Below are 9,288 nucleotides of genomic sequence, written 5' to 3'. Positions count from 1 at the left end.
CGGTTTTTTAAATCGGATAAAAATTCTGACTTCTATAGGGTCCACAAACTAAAAACGCGATTTTTTGTACAATCAGGGGCCATAATTCAGGAAGTTATGTCCAGATATGCGCGAATATCGAAAGGAACCGAGATCTTTGGGTTATAATCATACATTTCAAGTTTAAAATAAATCAGATAAAAATTGTGACCTCTACAGTGTTCACAAGCTAAAAACGTGATTTTTCGGTCAATCAGGGGCCATAATCCATGAAGTTACAGTCCGATACATGCCAATATCGAAAGGAACCGAGATCTTAGGGTGATAAACCTATATTTTAAGTTTCATTGAAATCGGATAAAAATTGTGACCTGTAGACTGTTCACAAACAATTGTGGACGGACGTCCAGACGGACGGACGAACAGACAGGGGCGACGACAATATACGTCCACATGAAAATGTGGGCGTATAAAAACTCAGGAAAACCTTGCTCTTCTAAATGGGGGGGGGGGGTAAATAAACGACCAATTTCCAAATATAACCGTTACGAACATATAAGCACAAATGATGGTCTATAGAAAATAGAAAAAAGAATTTTCTGGCAACCTGCTTGCCTAAGCGGTTGTCTGAAACCAACGTCATCAGTCACCTCTCCCACACCTTGGAATGAATGAGTCCTGGGATTAGCGATTTACTAATTAACTAGATAACAAACCTCATCTCTCAACCCTCCGTGTTTCGAGATAAGGGATGGTCCTATATGTTCAACGTAACAAAGCCGAACGCGAATCGCATCGGGCCTCAGTAAGCAAAATTGACAATATTTTTCATCAAAACAACGATTGATTATTATTATTTATAATATTTCTGCCACACCCAACTACAATTAAGCATATCTGAAGCGGATATAAATCATCGTATTTAAAATCGAGGCGTTTAAGCCGTTACTAAGAACGCCATTTTTTTTTAGATTGGAGACATTTGACCAACTGTCAACATGAAGGCGGAGCTAAATATAAGGGGTGCAGGCTGTTTCGTTACCTGGCTGTTTCGTACTTAGTTCATTCGTACCTCAGTTCGTACAGCCAATCAAAAAGGCAATGTCTAAAGCACCTAAGTATGAATAGACTTCGATGCAGTGGCGGCGCCAAGGGGGGGGGGGGCTCTGTTTGCCCCCCCCCCCCCCAATAATTTTAGAAAATAAAAAAAAGTATTTGTGATACGTTTCAGTAATCAATACCTTCTACGGTGAATAAATCCCACATCCCCACTCAGTCATAAACTTGCATGTTGTAGAGCATTTCCGACAGTCTATTTTTCAAAAAATTTTCTTAGGGATGTCCCCAATGGACTCGCTAGTTTGGCGCTCACAAGGGGAAATCGTTGAGGTTCGCAAGTCCGTTCGTTTGACATTTTGTTCTCTGGTCGGATAAACTAGTGATCAGGCAACGGACAGTATCTGGTAAGATCTATTTATCTCGACGATCGGTGCCTGACTGAATACTGACAGACAGCATTTCCGGCAGTCTATTTTTCAAAATTTTCTTGGGAGGTCCCCCATACCCTCTGTAAGGACTCCCTACTTTGACGCTCGTGAGTGGGCTTCGTCGAGATTCGCAAGTCCGTTCGTTTGACACTTAACCTCAACGATCAGTGCCTGAAATACTGCCAGACTGCATTTCCGGCAACTTGTTTTTCAAAATTTTCTGGGGAGGCCCCCCTACCCGAGCAGGTAGGGCTCTCATATTTTCGTTACTAAAGTAACTACCCCTACCCCTAGTTGAAGCTCGTGCCATTGCCCCCTGAACCCTAGACTTTGCCCCAGCTTTGCCCCTCCAATCACCTACGGCTGGCGCCGCCACTGCTTCGATGGCGGTGTATGTCGGATAAAAACAATGCTTCATTAATTTAAATGCGAATATTTGGAGTTAGGCGATACTTGTGCCACTACATTGGCCTCTGTAAGTTTAATTAGTCATAATAGTATAAAATTATCTTATTTTTAAGGTGTTACCTGCATTAAAGAAACTGAGTTTGCCACTTTGAACTAAAGGCATCCAATCATAGCTAAATGCAAGGAATTTACCAATATGGAGACTGTCTAACCAACTTATAATGCCATATTTGTAAAACTAAGAAACTGCGTATACAACTTTAAGCTGTTGATAGATATATTTTACAATATATATAACTGCTCATTAACCCATACAAACAATAGGAACCCATAGTTAATTAGTATTAATCACACTGATTGACCAGCGGTTCTTTGTGGAAAGGGTTAGCGACAGTAACAGCTTACCAGCCCTAATCAACGCTTGATAACTGTTCATTATCTCACAGAAGCAATAGGAACCCACAGTTAATTAGCACTTATCACACTGATTGACTGGCAGTTCTTTGTGGAAGGGGTTAGCGACAGTATCGGCTTACCAACACTGTTCAGTCCCTCCTTTTGTTTTAGATCTTTTTCGGCAGTAATAAGAAATATGGCGTCAGAGGCGACTTCTCCCATGTCCATGCGTTGAAGCATTTAACAGCAGCCCTGCGCCGGAGTTTTTTCCTGCAACAAAAAGGAGAGAGGAACCGACCGACGTCGTTCAAGTGAGGCCACTGGAAGGCAAGTCTTTCCAAGGAGCCAAACTTACGGCGGTAGGAAAAGAACTACATGTACGTACAAAGTGGGGTATTCCCGACATACTAGTAACGGTGCCTGGACATATGAGACTTAATCTAAAAAGCAAGACCGACGTGGACAAGGCACAGCTCCAGGACAGGCTGCTCGGTGTGACCGTGGCGGTATCCGAACCGAACACCTTGTTAATAGACAAGATGGTTGCTCATGGGATACCGGCCGAATATACCGGGGAGGAAATACTGGATGATCTCTTAGAAAGGGGCTACGAATCCACCGAGGTATACCGGTTTAAAGTGGACGATGGGAAGGTACAGCGCCCGAGGCCCTTAAAATCGTATATCTAAACAGGCGGACCCCCCCCCCCTATGTACAGAGGGTGCGGCCATGTGCCAACTGCCAGAATCAGTCAAGGGAAGACAGTGTGTGCCCAGTGTGGAACCACGCGCTTGTCGACTGCGAGGCGGGTAGGAAAATCAACTGTCCGAACTGTAAGGGCAACCATGCCGCGACCCCCCCCCCCACCCTGCCTCAACATAATAACAACAAAGCAAAAAGAAAATAAGTTTCAGAGAGGCGTCACAGCAGGTAAAAACCGAGGGGAGGGAAGCAAAAGTTGTCAGGGACCCGGCTGTGGAGCCAAAACTAGTTCCAACACCGATTCCCTCGACGTCGGATGCTACCCCACCTCAAGGGCAAAGGTAAAGGCAAAGGAAAAGAAACTAAGAAGACAACTACCAATCCAAAAGAAGCACCTACCAAACCAAAGTAAGAAAAACGAAAGATCCAGGAACAGGTTAAATTACATCAACCATCCTGCAAGATGGCGGACTAGAGAGGTCGAGTAGATAGCCTGAGAGAGTTTTTCCAAAACGTTCAGTGATAACATAAGGATAACTTACAGAAAATAGGTATGATGATTATTATACCTCAGTGACACAGATTATGCATATATTTCTAAACAATATATACCAGATTATTTGATATATCAACTTTTCCTGAATATATACAGTCTCAATACAGCTCACCAGAGTTTTTGTGAGTATCGTTTCTGTTAAAACAAGCAAGCGTCTACATATAATGGGTAGAGACAGAAAAAAACGACCAAGACCCGATCACTCAAGTACAAATTCTGCTAACAGCAGTATAACTAATTTTTTCTTAGATAGTGTGATAAAGGATGATGAATCCATACGATATTTTTTAGCTGAACTCTTAAAAAGGGACGCAATAGTAAATAAATTGGCAACCCTCATCCAGCCTACTCTAACAACGCCATTGATTGAAAAAATTTCATCACTAGAAGAACGAATAGATGATCTTGAGCAATACTCAAGAAGGACGTGTCTTAAATTCTCTGGTCTGATAGAAAATAATACAGAAAATACGGACCACTTAGTATTAGACTTAATTAATAATAAAATCCTGGGGGTTATTATCCACAAATTACTTTAAACCAAATTGGACGTAGCCATCGAGTTGGAAAGCGTGTTCCTAATAAAACCAGGGATATCATTGTCCGATTTATCAGCTATCGTGACAGGGCCGCTGTTTTTGGCAACAAACGTAAATTAAAACCTTTCAACGAAGGACGTAGTCCTAAAATATTTGTAAACGAAGCATTAACTCATAGACGATCGCTGTTGTACAAGAAGACTAGAGATCTGTTAAAATCAAAGCATATTACTAATTGCTGGACATACGATAGTCGTATGTCCAACCGCTGGTTGGCGTCAACACCGTTATAAACTTAGAAGTTGAAACCAACGTCATCAGTCACCTCTCCCACACCTTGGAATGAATGAGTCCTGGGATTAGCGATTTACTAATTAACTAGATAACAAACCTCATCTCTCAACCCTCCGTGTTTCGAGATAAGGGATGGTCCTATATGTTCAACGTAACAAAGCCGAACGCGAATCGCATCGGGCCTCAGTAAGCAAAATTGACAATATTTTTCATCAAAACAACGATTGATTATTATTATTTATAATATTTCTGCCACACCCAACTACAATTAAGCATATCTGAAGCGGATATAAATCATCGTATTTAAAATCGAGGCGTTTAAGCCGTTACTAAGAACGCCATTTTTTTTTAGATTGGAGACATTTGACCAACTGTCATCATGAAGGCGGAGCTAAATATAAGGGGTGCAGGCTGTTTCGTTACCTGGCTGTTTCGTACTTAGTTCATTCGTACCTCAGTTCGTACAGCCAATCAAAAAGGCAATGTCTAAAGCACCTAAGTATGAATAGACTTCGATGCAGTGGCGGCGCCAAGGGGGGGGGGGCTCTGTTTGCCCCCCCCCCCCAATAATTTTAGAAAATAAAAAAAAGTATTTGTGATACGTTTCAGTAATCAATACCTTCTACGGTGAATAAATCCCACATCCCCACTCAGTCATAAACTTGCATGTTGTAGAGCATTTCCGACAGTCTATTTTTCAAAAAATTTTCTTAGGGATGTCCCCAATGGACTCGCTAGTTTGGCGCTCACAAGGGGAAATCGTTGAGGTTCGCAAGTCCGTTCGTTTGACATTTTGTTCTCTGGTCGGATAAACTAGTGATCAGGCAACGGACAGTATCTGGTAAGATCTATTTATCTCGACGATCGGTGCCTGACTGAATACTGACAGACAGCATTTCCGGCAGTCTATTTTTCAAAATTTTCTTGGGAGGTCCCCCATACCCTCTGTAAGGACTCCCTACTTTGACGCTCGTGAGTGGGCTTCGTCGAGATTCGCAAGTCCGTTCGTTTGACACTTAACCTCAACGATCAGTGCCTGAAATACTGCCAGACTGCATTTCCGGCAACTTGTTTTTCAAAATTTTCTGGGGAGGCCCCCCTACCCGAGCAGGTAGGGCTCTCATATTTTCGTTACTAAAGTAACTACCCCTACCCCTAGTTGAAGCTCGTGCCATTGCCCCCTGAACCCTAGACTTTGCCCCAGCTTTGCCCCTCCAATCACCTACGGCTGGCGCCGCCACTGCTTCGATGGCGGTGTATGTCGGATAAAAACAATGCTTCATTAATTTAAATGCGAATATTTGGAGTTAGGCGATACTTGTGCCACTACATTGGCCTCTGTAAGTTTAATTAGTCATAATAGTATAAAATTATCTTATTTTTAAGGTGTTACCTGCATTAAAGAAACTGAGTTTGCCACTTTGAACTAAAGGCATCCAATCATAGCTAAATGCAAGGAATTTACCAATATGGAGACTGTCTAACCAACTTATAATGCCATATTTGTAAAACTAAGAAACTGCGTATACAACTTTAAGCTGTTGATAGATATATTTTACAATATATATAACTGCTCATTAACCCATACAAACAATAGGAACCCATAGTTAATTAGTATTAATCACACTGATTGACCAGCGGTTCTTTGTGGAAAGGGTTAGCGACAGTAACAGCTTACCAGCCCTAATCAACGCTTGATAACTGTTCATTATCTCACAGAAGCAATAGGAACCCACAGTTAATTAGCACTTATCACACTGATTGACTGGCAGTTCTTTGTGGAAGGGGTTAGCGACAGTATCGGCTTACCAACACTGTTCAGTCCCTCCTTTTGTTTTAGATCTTTTTCGGCAGTAATAAGAAATATGGCGTCAGAGGCGACTTCTCCCATGTCCATGCGTTGAAGCATTTAACAGCAGCCCTGCGCCGGAGTTTTTTCCTGCAACAAAAAGGAGAGAGGAACCGACCGACGTCGTTCAAGTGAGGCCACTGGAAGGCAAGTCTTTCCAAGGAGCCAAACTTACGGCGGTAGGAAAAGAACTACATGTACGTACAAAGTGGGGTATTCCCGACATACTAGTAACGGTGCCTGGACATATGAGACTTAATCTAAAAAGCAAGACCGACGTGGACAAGGCACAGCTCCAGGACAGGCTGCTCGGTGTGACCGTGGCGGTATCCGAACCGAACACCTTGTTAATAGACAAGATGGTTGCTCATGGGATACCGGCCGAATATACCGGGGAGGAAATACTGGATGATCTCTTAGAAAGGGGCTACGAATCCACCGAGGTATACCGGTTTAAAGTGGACGATGGGAAGGTACAGCGCCCGAGGCCCTTAAAATCGTATATCTAAACAGGCGGACCCCCCCCCCCCCCCCTATGTACAGAGGGTGCGGCCATGTGCCAACTGCCAGAATCAGTCAAGGGAAGACAGTGTGTGCCCAGTGTGGAACCACGCGCTTGTCGACTGCGAGGCGGGTAGGAAAATCAACTGTCCGAACTGTAAGGGCAACCATGCCGCGACCCCCCCCCCCCCCCACCCTGCCTCAACATAATAACAACAAAGCAAAAAGAAAATAAGTTTCAGAGAGGCGTCACAGCAGGTAAAAACCGAGGGGAGGGAAGCAAAAGTTGTCAGGGACCCGGCTGTGGAGCCAAAACTAGTTCCAACACCGATTCCCTCGACGTCGGATGCTACCCCACCTCAAGGGCAAAGGTAAAGGCAAAGGAAAAGAAACTAAGAAGACAACTACCAATCCAAAAGAAGCACCTACCAAACCAAAGTAAGAAAAACGAAAGATCCAGGAACAGGTTAAATTACATCAACCATCCTGCAAGATGGCGGACTAGAGAGGTCGAGTAGATAGCCTGAGAGAGTTTTTCCAAAACGTTCAGTGATAACATAAGGATAACTTACAGAAAATAGGTATGATGATTATTATACCTCAGTGACACAGATTATGCATATATTTCTAAACAATATATACCAGATTATTTGATATATCAACTTTTCCTGAATATATACAGTCTCAATACAGCTCACCAGAGTTTTTGTGAGTATCGTTTCTGTTAAAACAAGCAAGCGTCTACATATAATGGGTAGAGACAGAAAAAAACGACCAAGACCCGATCACTCAAGTACAAATTCTGCTAACAGCAGTATAACTAATTTTTTCTTAGATAGTGTGATAAAGGATGATGAATCCATACGATATTTTTTAGCTGAACTCTTAAAAAGGGACGCAATAGTAAATAAATTGGCAACCCTCATCCAGCCTACTCTAACAACGCCATTGATTGAAAAAATTTCATCACTAGAAGAACGAATAGATGATCTTGAGCAATACTCAAGAAGGACGTGTCTTAAATTCTCTGGTCTGATAGAAAATAATACAGAAAATACGGACCACTTAGTATTAGACTTAATTAATAATAAAATCCTGGGGGTTATTATCCACAAATTACTTTAAACCAAATTGGACGTAGCCATCGAGTTGGAAAGCGTGTTCCTAATAAAACCAGGGATATCATTGTCCGATTTATCAGCTATCGTGACAGGGCCGCTGTTTTTGGCAACAAACGTAAATTAAAACCTTTCAACGAAGGACGTAGTCCTAAAATATTTGTAAACGAAGCATTAACTCATAGACGATCGCTGTTGTACAAGAAGACTAGAGATCTGTTAAAATCAAAGCATATTACTAATTGCTGGACATACGATAGTCGTATGTCCAACCGCTGGTTGGCGTCAACACCGTTATAAACTTAGAAGTTGATCTCCAAAGTCTGATTGTTACTAATCAAAACAACACTCGAGATTATATACCAAGGACCCGTCAAAAAATAGAAGTCAGTCCATCAGAAGATAGAAACAGGTCAGAGGTCAACATAACCACACATGTCATCAACCCGACAGCAAGTGAACAAATTGGATGTGTCCCAAATTCTGCCGGGCCAAATACAACCTTAAGACAACAATCTCTGTTAGACGTCGGTCTGTTTCCAACCACCTCCACTCCAAAATCTACCGTAAACGATACTTAACTAAGTCTTTAAGAAAATTCCAAGATATCACACAATAGATTATAATAATATATAAAATATCTTTCGGATAAATTGTGAATAATAACGTTATTCATCATAGTATCTTTAATATGTAATCTGTCCAGTATTTTCAATAACAAATTAACTGTTGTATGGCCTATCATAAATTTCCATTGTTGCGTTCTTGCACTCTTTCGCAATGTGTATATCAAATATCTTTACCATATTGTGTATTACTAATTATTGATTTAAGATCACACCCAAGTACATGTCATGACAGTACAATATATATATATTTAATTTAAACATGGTACTAACTCGGGATTCTTTGAAGCTATTAATGTTAACGAAAATGTTAACGACACAAACAAATAAGCAGAAACCCCAATAAAGCACATGTATTCTATATAAGACATGTACAATGGATAAAAAAGAAAAGTCAAAAAAATGAAACTTTATATGATGATTTTTATATTATCGCTTAAGACTAAATGTCATATACGTACTGTATTAAAGGAACACATATATATGTGGAAATGTACAATATATTTACTTTAATATCACAATTACTAGGTATAAACCCAATAGAACTTTCAGTCAAATCAATTGTCTACTTTTTATAATATGAAATTTACACAATTTTTGAAGAAAAATATTGAAAGAATAATGGAATAAAATCCTCTCTCAGGATTCGATGATCAATTCCGGACACTCCATGTAAATATAATTCTGTTTTTAATCAGCTCATGTATATGTGTTCGAATGTCTCATTATACCTGTTTAATACTTATGTTAATTCTATGCATAATTTGATTATTGACATTTGTAACTGTAAATATGTTATTTTATTTGATTTATTACGTACACTACAACCCCGA

Source organism: Patella vulgata, chromosome 2 (assembly GCF_932274485.2).
Source record: "Patella vulgata chromosome 2, xgPatVulg1.2, whole genome shotgun sequence".
Lineage (NCBI taxonomy): Eukaryota > Metazoa > Mollusca > Gastropoda > Patellidae > Patella > Patella vulgata.
This window is presented reverse-complemented; position numbering follows the sequence as displayed.